Source organism: Balaenoptera musculus, chromosome 2, assembly GCF_009873245.2.
Source record: "Balaenoptera musculus isolate JJ_BM4_2016_0621 chromosome 2, mBalMus1.pri.v3, whole genome shotgun sequence".
Taxonomy (NCBI): Eukaryota; Metazoa; Chordata; class Mammalia; order Artiodactyla; family Balaenopteridae; genus Balaenoptera; species Balaenoptera musculus.
The window spans coordinates 40,830,095-40,844,751 of record NC_045786.1 but is presented as its reverse complement, the minus strand read 5'-3'; positions in this window follow the sequence as shown (position 1 = coordinate 40,844,751).

Below are 14,657 nucleotides of genomic sequence, written 5' to 3'. Positions count from 1 at the left end.
AGCTGCTTCTTCAGGAGGGGCCGTTTATCCATTGCGACAGGTCTTTTGCAAAGTCATTTAACAGTTTTGCCGAGTCAGCCACCTTTCATGTCGATTTGTATCCCTCCAGTGCCTTTCCGCTTTTCAGCTCAGCTCCCCTCTCTCCATTTGTCCTTCCATTAATAACAGCAGAAAGCTCAGAGTTTCTGACCTGAGCCTTAGCAATAGCTTAATATCTCGCCTATTCTCCCAAATTACAGTCCCATTGCCTTAACCGGGGCTCCCCTTAGCATCAAGATAAATTAGTTTAATCCTCTCTTTAGTTTGATGAAACAACACGGAAAAAATAAAAATCTTTCATAGACTTTAGAAAACCTAATTAGACTTTTTAATAATTAAAGACACTTGATTTTCATTTAAAACATATACACTTTTGTCTTTCTGAATAAGAAAATATAATTTGGAAATCAAACAACAAAAACACACCCCTACTCCTGTCTTCAATCACACACCATCCATCTACCTGTGGATAACCATTGTCAACATTTTGGTGAAATTAGATTACTTTTTCACCTATGAATAAATAGATTAAAAAACCCTCAACAACCATGTATAGGAGTTCCTTTCCTTGAAACTTTATAAATACTTTTTTCAAAATAGACTTTACTTTTTAGAGAAGTTTTAGCTCTCGACAAGATTGAGAGGAAGGTAGAGATTTTCCATATACACCCTGCTCCCACACATGCATAGCCTTCCCCATTATTAATATCCTCTGCTAGACTGGTAGATTTGTGACAACTGATGGACTGACATTGACACATCATTCTTACCCGAAGTCCAGAGTTTACATTAGGTTTCACTCATGTTGTTATACATTTAATGGGTTTGGACAAATGTAAAATGATGTGTATCCATCATTATAGTCTCATACAGAGTAGTTCCACTGCCCTAAAAATCCTCTGCACTCCCTTTATTCATCACTTCCTCTCTGCTAAGCTCTGTTAACCGCTGACCCTTTTACTACCTCCATAGTTTTGCCTTTTCCAAAATGTCCTATGGTTGGAATCATACAGTATGTAGCCTTTACAGATTGGCTGTTTCTCTCTTAGAAATATATGTTTAAGTTTCTTCCATGTCTTTTCATAGCTTGATAGCTCATTTCTTTTTATCACTGAATAATACTCCATTGTCTGGATGTATCACAGTTTATTTATCCATCCACCTACTGAAGGACATCTTGGTTGCTTCTAAGTTTGGGCAATTATGAATAAAGCTGCTAAAAACATATGTGTGCAGGTTTTTGTGTGGACATAAATGTTTAACTCCTTTGGGTAAATACCAAGAGCATGATCACTGGATTGTACGGTAAGAGTATGTTTAGTTTTGCAAGAAACTGTCAAACCGTCTTCTACAGTGGCTGTACCATTTTGCATTCCCACCAGCAATGAACGAGAGTTCGTGTTGCTCTGCATCCTTGTCAGCATTTGGTGTTGTCAGTGTTCTGGATTTTGGCCATTCTAATAGATGTGTAGTTGTATCTCATTGTTTTAATTTGCATTTCCCTGATGACATAGAGTGTGGAGCATCTTTTCATATGCTTATTTGCCATCTGTATATCTTTTTTTGAGTGAGGTGTCTATTAAGTTGTTGATCCATTTTTTAATCAGGTTGTTTCCTTATTTTGAATTTGAAGAGTTCTTTGCATATTTTGGATAACAGTCTTTTATCAGATGTGCTTTTTCAAATATTTTCTCCCAGTCTGTGGCTTGTCTTTTCATGCTCTTCATAGTACCTTTCACAGAGCAAAAATCTTTAATTTTTATGAAGTTTACCTTAACAATTCTTTCTTTCATGGATTATGCCTTTGGTGTTGTATCTAAGAAAATAATTGCCAGAGGAACCTAGGGGCAGAACAGGAATAAAGATGCAGACATAGAGAATGGACTTGAGGACACGGGGAGGGGGCAGGGTAAGCTGGGACGAAGTGGCATGGGCATATATGCACTACCAAATGTAAAATAGATAGCTAGTGGGAAGCAGCCACATAGCACAGGGAGATCAGCTCGGTGCTTTGTGACCACCTAGAGGGGTGGGATAGGGAGGGTGGGAGGGAGATGCAAGAAGGAGGAGATATGGGGATGTATGTATATGTATAGCTCATTCACTTGGTTATACAGCAGAAACTAACACACCTTTGAAAAGCAATTATACCCCAATAAAGATGTTTAAAAAAAAAAAGAAAATAATTGTCAAAACCAAGGTTGTCTATATTTTCTCCTACCTCATCTTCTAGATACAATGATTGTTTTTGCACTAAAATCTTTGCAATTTATAGGTGAAAATGGGGTGCTGTTTTAATTTACACTTTGACCTTTTCTGAAATGGATTACATGCTTCTATTTCATTAGTATTCTTTTTTAAAATAAATTTCCAAATAATATCTTTTGTTCTTTATTCTTTTAATAATCATTTTAAAATTTACATTTAAATTTAATTTCAATTTCTATATTAAAGATATTCTACTTCTGTTTGTCTTGGATATTTTGAATATTTTCCCATTAACCTTTCATGTTTTTTACATAGTTTATTGACTTTGGATGTATTTGTTTTTACATAGATATGTTTCTCAGTCTTCTTCTTTGTTTCTTTTACCTTTGATAAAATTATCTGCCTCAATCTAATAACAAATAATTCACATGCACTGTAAGAATGTGTTAATTCAACTGAAGTAGGTAAGTTTATAATGAGTATATTTACATATTGTAATTCCTCTACATTTTTTCACTATTGAATATGTCTGTATTTCTAAATTGTTAACCATTTGCTATAGCAATTACTTAATAATCCATCCTTTAACACTGATTAATAATGTCAGCTTATTATATAGTATTTACATGTGCATGTATCTGGTATATATGTATATATATATATTTTTGGTTTTATATTCTGTTCCATTAATCTATCTGCCAGGAACACATAGTTTTAATGTTGTAACTGTGTAATTTAAACCTATGATGTTGCAAGCACCACCTCATTAGTATTGTTTAACACACATATACATTTACATATACTTATATTTGCCACTTAATGTATTTATATGTGTATTTGTTTAAAAACGTGCTTTGCTATTTTCCTTTTTAAATTTTCGCCGATAAACTCTATAATGAGTTGTTACCTGCCCAAAGTGAAAGCACTGGGATTTTAACTCAAGTTGCATTAAAATTATAGGTTTTTTCATCTATTGACTATTTGCCTATATGACTTTTTCAAAACCTGATATTTTGTTCCACTTATTCAGATCTTCTTTGATGTTCACAAAGTATAGTGGGGGTTCTTTTGTAACCTTTTTTTTTTTTTTTTCATGTACTTCCTTGATGTATTATCATGAGGTTTTAATCTTAATATTTAAAAATTTCTTGTTACTCAAAAAGCATCTTTTTCATCATATTTTTGTAAGTGGTTGTCTTAGTTATACAGGAACATTCTTGATTATTGATATGCTTATTAGTAACTTCACTGATCTCTGTAGTTATACCTAAAAGTGTTCTCCTACATTTTTCTGTTTTTCTAGATAAATCATAGTATCATTTATAAATTTTGACAATTAGCTTTGCTTACTTTTTTTTTTTTTTTTTTTCCAGCAGGGAAATAGCATAGGCAGAGTTGTGTTTTTATTTATTTATTTTTGGCTGTGTTGGGTCTTCATTTTCTATGCGAGGGCTTCCTCTAGTTGCGGCAAGCGGGGGGCCACTCTTCATCGTGGTGTGCGGGCCTCTCACTGTTGTGGCCTCTCTTGTTGCAGAGCACAGGCTCCAGACGTGCGGGCTCAGTAGCTGTGGCTCACGGGCCTAGTTGCTCCGCGGTATGTGGGATCTTCCCAGACCACGACTTGAACCCGTGTCCCCTGTATTGGCAGGCAGACTCTCAACCACTGCGCCACCAGGGAAGCCCTTTGCTTACTTTTTATTCTTATCTCTAACCTGCTCAGTTATGAGAACTTAGTTTAAAGATGATGATGATGATTTTATGGGCAACTTCATTGTGAATCTCACTTCAAAATGAGAATGACTCTAAGTATTTAAGAATTAAGTAAAATGTCTGTTGGTTTGGTATTCATGTTCAATGTCTTCTTTATTAATTATTCTTTTTTCTTAGCTTAGTAACTAAAAAATCAGGATTGGATGATGAGTTGTTTTGGTATCTAGGAAAATGATTATTACTTTAAACTAATAGTCTTAAATTATGTTAATAGGTTTTATAATATTCACCCATCCTTGAAAATCAGAGGAAAATGTATTTGGCTATGATCTAAAATATTATTTTATTATAGATATTGATGGTATTTACTGTGAATATAGGAGCTTTTTTCCTATGTTTGTGAGTGAGTGAAGTGTGTACTTGGTCTGTATTGTTCAATCATCCACAACACTTTACATTTCCTAGGATTTTTCCTGGAACATATACATTTTGAAATACACATATTGCCGATCCAACCATCTCTGTCTCATGTATTTTAAACAAAAATATTGTTTTCCACTTCTTATTTTCTCACATAAGACATATCTGTGGCATTTGGATTGTCTAATAGTCATAGTCAGATCATTTTAAAGTTCAGTTTTACGTTCAATTACTTGCATTGCTCATCTCTATCCACTCTGTGTAATCATGTCCTCATTCTTATTTTTATGTTGATTCATCTCACATTTTTGTTAGAGAACACCTTAATTTTTTTTTTTTTTTGGTAAAGTAAATCAATGGTGTACTTTTGGTATATTAGTATACATGTGGATATCTTCCTCTTTCCTTTACATCGGAGTTCCACTTTGCCTACCTAGAGATTTCATTAAAACAATATAGGCTTGGTTCAATTTTCTCTGATATTTAAGCCAGTAGTAATCAGCCTAACTTTTCTTTCTTTGTATGTACCTTATTTATTTCTGCCTTAATAGTTTTTCCTTTTTCATTAACACAAATATTCTTTTTCTACTACATCAAAATTATTTCTTTTCTTTTTTCTTTTTAGATTTAGGTCCTTTTGATTCATTTTGAATTTGAATATCCCATCCTTTTCTGACATGTCTTTCAATCATACGACAGCAGTGTTTCCATTCTAACTCTTCATTCTCTTTCTCTGGAGTGTTTGATACCTGCTTTCCAGCCTCCATGTCTGTCATGTCTTCTCCTCTCATCACTTCTACCTTGTAACTCTTTTTTTCATATTTAAAAAAATTTTATCTTACAGTGCAGCATAGTTGATTAACAATGTTGTGTTAGTTTCCAAAAAAGTAATACAAATGAACTTACTTACAAAACAGAAACAGACTCACAGACTTAGAGAACTAATTTATGGTTACCAAGCAGGAATGATCGGGGGGGAGGGATAGATTGGAAGTTTGGGATTGACATGTACACACTGCTATATTTAAAATAGATAACCAACAAGGACCTACTGTATAGCAGAGGGAAAGCTGCTCAATATTCTGTAGTACCTTGTAACTCTTAACACTAGATTCTGGAAGTGCGTCTAATGTTTGTCCTCATAGATTCAGTTTTCTGCAGCGTGGACTCTCCTCTTTGCTGATGTGTTTTATTTTCAGCCATTTTACATTTAGGTTTTATTGCACCTATTTCTTTATCACTCATCAGTTTTTCTTTTATTCATGCTTGCCTGCAATATAGTCAGCTCTCTTTCCATCTGGATCTGCTACCTTTTCATGTACTGTTTCACGGATGTCATTTTTCTTGAATTTTCCTGATACCTGAACAGGGGCTACCTAATGCTGGCTTCTGTTTCCTGTGCCTAATCATTTCCCAAAGAGCACCATTGCTCTGTGGGTTGAGTAAGGCATTCATCTCCTTATACACTGCAGAACGTTTCACCCTCTGGGTTGTTAAGATTCTTTCATCCTCCTCTTTCAACTTCTATTTCATCATTTTTTTGTTTATTCATCTTTGAATCATGAGGGCTCTATTAAGGCTTAAAATTGCTCAATAACCCAGAGTTTAGATGCTCTTTAAACCCATTTATAGTCTAGCTGGATGCAGATAACTTCTCCTGTTTTAGTATGAAGTAACTTGATTTAGATGGTGCTTTTTCTTCAAGAATTCATGATATTTTGGCTTTGACCTGAAAGTATAGATCTGATTACACTGGGGAAGTTAAGGAGAAAGGAAGAGTTATATCTCTATCTCTGGAGACTCTCTGACTCCCTCAAGATGGTTGGTTAATATTTACTAAATGAATATGTGAATTACTTGAGATCTAATATTATCAATGAACTTGTGTTCAAAATAAGTTTATATTTTGGAATCCTGTAGGGGGAAATTAATGACAGTTACGATGATGATGGTGATGGTGATGACAGCAAATATTTATATCAGTGACATGCAATCTCCTAAGTATTAATTTACTTGTATAATCTCATTTAAGCCTCTAAATAACTTTATGCACTAGATATTATTATCTTCGTATTACAGATGAGTACATTGTGATTCAAAAAAAAAATGTGGCTTGCCTAAGATGACAGAATTGATAAGTTGTAGAGCTGAGATTTGAACCTATACAGTTTTGCTAAAGAATCAGTACTGTTAATCACTATGATACACTACCTCTTAATGGATAACAATAATAATAGCTAACACATAATAAGAATTTACTCTTTGTCATGTCCAGTGCTCTGTGTTTTGTATGCATACCTCATTTCTTGCTTTATCTTTCAAACCAGGGGTTGACAGACTTTTTCTGTAAAGGGACAGATAGAAAATATTTTAGTCTCTATGGGCCATATGGTCTCTTTTACAACTACTTAGCTCTGCTGTTGGAGCATGCAAGTAGCCATAGCCAATATGCAAATATACGGGCATGGGTACATTTCAGTAAAATTTTATTTACAAAAATAAAGAATGGACTGGGTTTGTCCCAGAGAGCCAAAGTTTGCCAACTCCTGCTTTAAACAATTCTTTGAGGTATGTACTATTATTATCTCCCTTATACAGATAAGGAAACTGGAGGTCAGAGAAGCTATATAACTTGTCTTTCACCCAGCTAATAAGAATCACATAGGAGTTGAACCAAGCAGTATGACTCTGTATCCTTGATGTTTAGTGACTACAAATACTAAGCTGGGTGGGGTTTTATATGACCAATGAATGACACTTTTTTCTTCTCTCATGAATTCTAAACCAAATAAGAAATAGAACACAGGAGTTAGATAGCTTGAATGGAACATACCTGACTTTTTACTGGTTATAAAGAATTATAGCGCATGGACCCACCAGAACTGAACTTCCTTACCTAGAACTGTAGGAGCAGAGCTGGCCTTGCTAAGCTTATCATGCAGAGGAGCAATGAGGGCATCTTGAGTTCAGGGAGAGAATGAACACAGGGGGCCACCAGCAGCTCATGCTCACTCAGCATCTCCCCCTGAATCATCAACTTCATGACACTCTTCCTCCCTTAGGGAGAAGCAGGTGAGGGCAGGAAGTGGAGTACCAATGTCTGTGGGCCAAAATGAGACATATGGGAATGGGGAGAATTGTTCCCCAAAAGGTGCATTGTATCAAAACAAAAGATGGAAACTCAGTGTTTCAGATTGCAAATTACACTGTTTCCAACAATTCCAATTGTTGCTACATAGCAATTATGACAGTATTTCTTTTTGCTTGTCTTTGGTCACCCTAATTTTATTTAAATTAAAAAAAAATAGCCCACAATATCTAATATTTGAGAATAGTCTTAGCTTCACTCCATAGTTGCAGGCAAAGAAATGTCCAGTGGCTATGAGGAGGGAAATGTTGGAACGGAACTCAGCCTGGGGATCTTTTGAGACTATAAGTTATCACATGTAGCTTTAAAACATTAAATGGCTCTCTAATGGATCAGGGAAAATGAATTGATTAGCCAGGAAGAAGTGCTAATCTTAGCGGGAAACAATAACAACAAAAAACCCTGGTCCATTAGCAAAGAAAGGCTAATTCAAATATTTTTGGTATGATTCTATGCTGATTCTTCTACAATAAGCAAATAAAAATAATGAAAACTCAGTGTTAGTGCATCTATGAAGAAAGAAGTTTAATAATATCATACTCTGTAAATTGGTTTACTTTCCTCTGGAGAAGAATTTGGCAACTTTTAAGAAGGTCCGTAAAAACCTCCCATTTAATTTTGTTTCCAGCTACAATATCCCTCAAGAAAATAAACTTATCAGAAAACAGTATTTACTACATAGATATTTATAGTAATGAGACTTATATCCCCAAATAAATTTAACCCAAATTCCTAGTAGTAAATAGAGAAAAAAGAAAGAACGTGGTTGATTAATTTTCTAGAATACCATGAAACCATGAAAATAATGAGTGTGTCAATGCATATATGAGATGATAATAAGAGCAGACATTCATTAGAACCTTACCATGAACTCGATGCTATGCTAAGCATTTTATTAGTATTATTTTACTTTATCATGTAAATAATCTTGTGTGATAGATGCTATTATTTTCCTTTTACAAAGAAATTGTTCTATAGAGGTTAAGAAGTCTGCCAAATGCCATGAATCTTATAGAAGAACAGCTAGCTTTTGAATTCACTTCTGTTTCATTACAAGGCTCAAGTTCTTCTCCTTTATGATGTTCAGACTTTCAAATAATAAATGGGAAAAAATCAGGATAATTAATACTCTACACATGCTGATTGTGACTTCAGCAACATGCAGAACCACTGACAGAGGTGAGGGCCATTAAATGGGTAATCTAAAACTTATTTAATCATCTTAGTTTCTTTTTCTCTTCAGTCCCTAAAAGTATGTGTTGGGTGAATGTATGTCTGTATGTGTTTATGTGTAAGTTTTAAAATCTTAACGTCTTGTACGTATTTTGGCCCAGAAATATCCCTTGATTGTTTTAATACTATTCAGGGAAGATTAATGTATATCATCATAGGTGGAATGTATGTCACCATGGGTTGAATGCATTGCAACTCATGGGGATAAGAATTCAAAAGAGAGAGGTGATACAGATTGCAGACAGAAAGGAGTTAAAGTGAATTTTCTTCATATTGCATATTTGTTATTTGTAAAATATTCCCACCTAATAACAACCATGAATGTTAACCTAAAAGAATACCTATTTTACAAATGATTCCACGGGAGCCCAGGAGTCTAAGTGACCACTAGGTGTGGTTAAGTGATTTACCCATTTCCAGTCAACACTGGGGATCTCATTCACTTCTGCCTCAGGCTCAACCAAATGAAAGGCTGGTCTCTTGCCTATGAATCTATAAATACCTGGAAACAGAATAGGCTACCAGGCCCTGGAAAAAAATTTCAATCAAGAAAACTCACTCTTCCCACTCTCTATTATCAACAGCAGCCTTTTGCAGCCTTGTCTTCTGTTGTTGTTAATTTTAAAAATGGAAGACAAAAATCTTTAAAGTTTTGCCAAACAGGAGAGGCTATCTTTATATAGGAAAGCTTCAAATTGCCTGGTATGGGTGGTGTAAGTTAATTCAATAGCTTTTCATTAATTTTTAGAGTAATACCTTTTTCTCTTTATTTCTTAATACTGGTTTTCTCTTTATTAAAAAACCCCATGAGCCCCTGTGGCTCTTACAAAGAGCTAACCCGCTAGTATTATGGTTCAAACCATTTTACGTATAAGAGTTAGTCTACCAGATAGTATAGAGGAAAGCAAAACTATGGATGTGACAACAAAGGCAAAAAAAAAAAAAAGGAAAGAAGGAAAGCTGTTTTACAAGAGAAGAAATCAAGGTCATAATATTCAAACTAGAGTAGCCTTATGAGGATAAAAAGAAACAGAAAGTTTACATTTTTGATTTGTAAGCTTCTGAATTTAGATGACTCTGTTGTAGAAGAGAAATGCACGGTGAGTTTCTGTGAACATTTCCATGTTTTGCCCTTTTTCTTTATTCTGGCCATTTGTCCAATTCCCCCCTCTTAGAAGGGAATCAAGTAAAGAAATCTAGACACATCCACTGCATCCAAGATGAAATAATCTATCATGGTTTTTGCTGTTCCACAATTTTCCATGAAGCCCTCACTTTGGTACCCAGCACAGTTTTTACCAAGGACAAGTGGCTTAGTTTCACTGAAGCTCAGTTCTGGTTCAGAATATTACTGCTGACAATTGGCTCTGTGACTATGGAGAGGTGGCTTAACTTGTTTACTCTCAGATTTTTTAGCTTTAAAATTAAAGATCTTTAAATTCCTTTCATCTTGAATAGCCTATGTTTATTCTCAAGGCTACAGCCATTGACATCCTCTCATTTCAACATGGGCGGTAAGGTTGCAACACTACATTCAAGATATAAAAGGCAAGGCAGTTGAATTATGCTAAGTGGCACAAAACTCGTATTTGGTTGAATGAAAATTAAATTTTATCTCCATGCCTACTGAGTAGATAATAAAGGGACAGAAGCTTAACAGTACTTAGGTAACAGAAAGGAGTTATCAATAAATGAGAAGAAAAGGAGAGGGTAAAATAAAGGGGTTTGTTCAGAAGTGGATGTCACAAATTTAGGGGCAATAACATGGTGAGGGACGATGTGTTTATGATGACTTGGTATTCATCATTTCATTATGTGGTTTTGAATCAGGGAGGCTGACTAGTTCCTTGTGTTTTGCCAGTGTGTGACTAAATACGATGAGGAGTAGAATGGTGACAGGTCATAGGGCTGGAAGTGTGATAAAGGTATGTGTGATAAAGGTATTTTGATATGTGTTATCTTAAATCAAGCAAACCCTAGGAAATCTTTATTATTATTATTATTATTAGGAAATCTTTATTACTATTATTAATTGTTACCTTATAGATGAATAAATGGAGGCTTAGGATGCTAAATGTTTGATAAAACCCAAGCTACTACTACATTGCTGATCTGTGATTCAAACACAGATCACTGATTCCAAATTTCTTTTTTTTTTCCTGAAATGTACTGCAAATAATTCTTTAAAATTTTATTTATAAAGCAGTTTCCAACACAAAGGGGAAAGCTTAGACCATGAAAAATAATCTATATAGGTTGATGTTCTTAACCAAAGAGCTGGCTCCTGTACATTCAGTACGAAGATCACAACATCCTGCATGATAAGGAAACATACATGCAAATAAGTCTCAACATTCTAAACCTTTCACTCACTGAATGTTCAAGACCATGAAGGAAAACCAGTCAATCTAACTTGGTTGTTTTTCTTGTTATTCATATAATTAATTACTTGGGAATAACCTAGGAAAAGTCAAAGGAACTTCTTTGTATTCTAAGGAAAAGATATAAAATTATCTTTTAGGTCTACTTAGTTATTGAAGGTTTGACTTAGAAAGGATGGATCTAACTTTTGGAAAGAGGGCCTGAAGAAGTTGAATTGACTCTGTCTCTTATCAGTGAAGCACTGAGGGCATAGAGATGATTTGCATTCCAGTCTGAGCTATAGTTTAACCACTCAGCCATTAATATTGTGGGAAAATAGACACTGGGGAATTGAGTATACTCATCAGAAAAGCAGGAGTTAAGGACACCACTGTTGATAGTAACCAATGTTTATTTATTGCTTAACAAATGCCAAACACTATTCTAAGTTTTTATTCATATAAGCTTTTTTTTTTTTAATTTAATTTAATTTATTTATTTTTTGGCTATGTTGGGTCTTTGTTGCTGCGCACGGGCTTCCTCTAGTTGCGGCAAGGCGGGGACACTCTTCGTTGCGGTGCGTGGGCTTCTCATTGTGGTGGCTTCTCTTGTTGCGGAGCACGGGCTCTAGGCACACAGGCTTCAGTAGTTGTGGCACTCGGGCTCAGTAGCTGTGGCTCGCAGGCTCTAGAGCACAGGCTCAGTAGTCGTGGCTCACGGGCTTAGTTGCTCCGTGGCATGTGGGATCTTCCCGGACCAGGGCTCGAACCCATGTCCCCTGCATTGGTAGGCAGATTCTTAACCACTGCGCCACCAGGGAAGCCACACATAAGCTTTTTAAATTCCCTCAAATAGTCCTAAGAGGTAAAAAAATATTTTGCCCCCATTTTAAAGAGATGAAACCGAGGTACAGGGAATTTAAATAACTTGCCTAAAGTTACTCGTAAGTGATGGAGCAGGAATTTGAACCCCGGAAGCCCTCTCCAGGACCAGCATGTTTAACCACGATACCAGTTTGAACAGCAGAGGTGGTTTTGTAAAATCATAAATCTCTTATTTCTAACTGGATCATATGTGTGTCTATACTTGTTTACCTTGTCAGGAAAACAAGTTGCTCTTTATGAATTCCAGGTCAGAATGTTGTGTAAAGGGAAGGAGAGGCTTATTAAACCATTGGAAAGACTGTGGGGGACAAAGGCAAGGACTCTGTGGCAGATTAACATTTAGTGCCAAAGTTAGTGGTTTTCAAGAGCCCACTCAGAAGCTGCTTTGAATCTCAAGATTTTCCAGGACACCCTCTCCATGCATCTCCATCTGCTGGAGTCCTCCTGAAGGAACTGCCCTCAACTACATCTGCGGTCTATAGGCACAAAGAAGGTGGCTGGCTGAGGCTTGCCTGAAGGCTGATGATGTCTGATGTCTCCCCATCCATCTACCACAAATGCTTGCCAGGGGATAACGGTCTCTCCCCTTCTGCCTCCAAATCTGATAAACAGATTGGCAGAATCTAACACAGAACCTTAAGAAGAACTAGAGAGAAATGACGGAATTATTATATCGCTAAATACTAAGTCATGTTTTTAATATAATCATGAGTGATTTTGAAAAATCATGGCAAGTAAACAAATCTCTGGCTCCAAAGCAGAGGTATGAGTGCCATCAGAATTAAGCAGAAGCTAAGTTGGTTTCACTAGTTCCCATGGAGTAGAATGATGGTAATTCTTAAATCTGCACATTTTTGTTGAGTTCCCAATGTATACATGAAGATTACAATAATTTTAATTTGTAAAATTCATATTTTAGGTGTTTCTGTTTATGTTTATAACAACTCTATGAAGGCCCCCAGGTAGAAGAAACTGGAATGGTGAGAGGGTGAGAGATACGTGCACCCAGGCAGCCAGGTCTGCACAGTCACCTCTTGGGATCTGTACAGATGTTCCAGGCAGAGTTCTCGTATATCCAACGGCATAATTGTTACTAACTCCATCAGCAACACAAAGTTTGTGTCTTCCCTAAGACCCCAGTTTTTGTTATCAGCGGTAATAAACATAGGGTCAGGGACACTAAATTTCCTAAAGAGGTTGGAATTTATAAAACCGAAGGAGAAACAAAAACATACCTCGTTATATTTCAGGCAGGAATGCAGCTAAAGGGAAGGCACAGTGGGGAAACCTTTGATCCATGGCATGTTTTGTCTTCACTACGTAAAGAATGATATTCAGACTGAGAAGGAAGAAGAGGAGGAGGAGGAGAAGGAGGAAAAGGAAGAAGAGGAGGAGGAAAAGGAGAAGAGGAAGAGAGGGAGGAGGAGAAGGAAAATAGAATAAAACCTGCCAAGAAGGAACAGATGTCAAATGTGGGAGAGGGAATTTTAAAAATATATGTATTAGTCTAAATGAATTCAGGATTTCTGGATTGGCTGTATTAAAATGCAATTCTGAAATAATACCCATATGATATTATCTAATTCCTGTCCAAGATCTTTGAGGAGGCATGTTTGCAAACTGAAGTTGGAAAAATATCCTTTTACTCTCCAAATCCTAGAAAGAGAGATAGTCTCTCAAACTTAGGCAAATGAGTGTGATGTAGATATCAGGAAAGCACAGGATGAATTATTGAGGAAGGTTTATTAAGTATTTAGAAAATGAACTGGGCATGACTGGAAACTATTAAATATTCCCTGTAAAAGAAAATGCTCAAACAAACCTGATTTTATTATAGCTTAATTGAGGCATTATTGATGTACAATAAACTGCACATATTTAAAATATGTAATTTGATTGGTTTTGGCATTTATACATACAGTCATGATACCATTACCACAATAAAAATTACAACTATTCCCATCGTCTCCCCCCAAACATCTTTGAGTCCCTTTGTAATACATTTCTCACTGAGACAACCACTGATTTGCTTTCAGTCCCTAAATTTTTGTCTGTATTTTTAGAATTTTATGTAAATGAAATCATATAATATGTACTCTTTTCCCCCCCTTTGGCATTTTCACTCAGCATAATTATCTTGAGATTTATCCATGTTCTAATCTGATTATATTTTATTTTTATGAGGTTAGTAGCTAGTAGATCAAATAAATGTAGAAGAAATTGTTTACCTGGACTTCAACCACACATTTCTGTTTCTCTAACAGTCTGAGACAGATCAATCCTAACTCAAAATTTTTTCACTGGTTGTTCCCTCAGACTGATATGCATTTCCTACAGATCATTGCATAGCTGGCTCCTTCTTGACATTCAAGTCTCAGCTTAAATGTCATAATCTCAGCTTAAATTTCACCATCTCAGCAACATTTGTCATGACCACCTTGCCTAGAGTAGCATTCCTAGTCACTACTACTATGACACCTTTAATTTAATATCATCTGTCTTTCCCAGCTAGCATGTACAACCCATGAGAGAAGGAACTTTATCTGTCTTGTTCAAAGCTGTATTCCTAGCACCCAGAACAGTGCCTGATGCATAGGAGGTAATCAATAAATAAGTGAACAAATAAATCTTTGCCAAGCCTTTCATCTATGTTT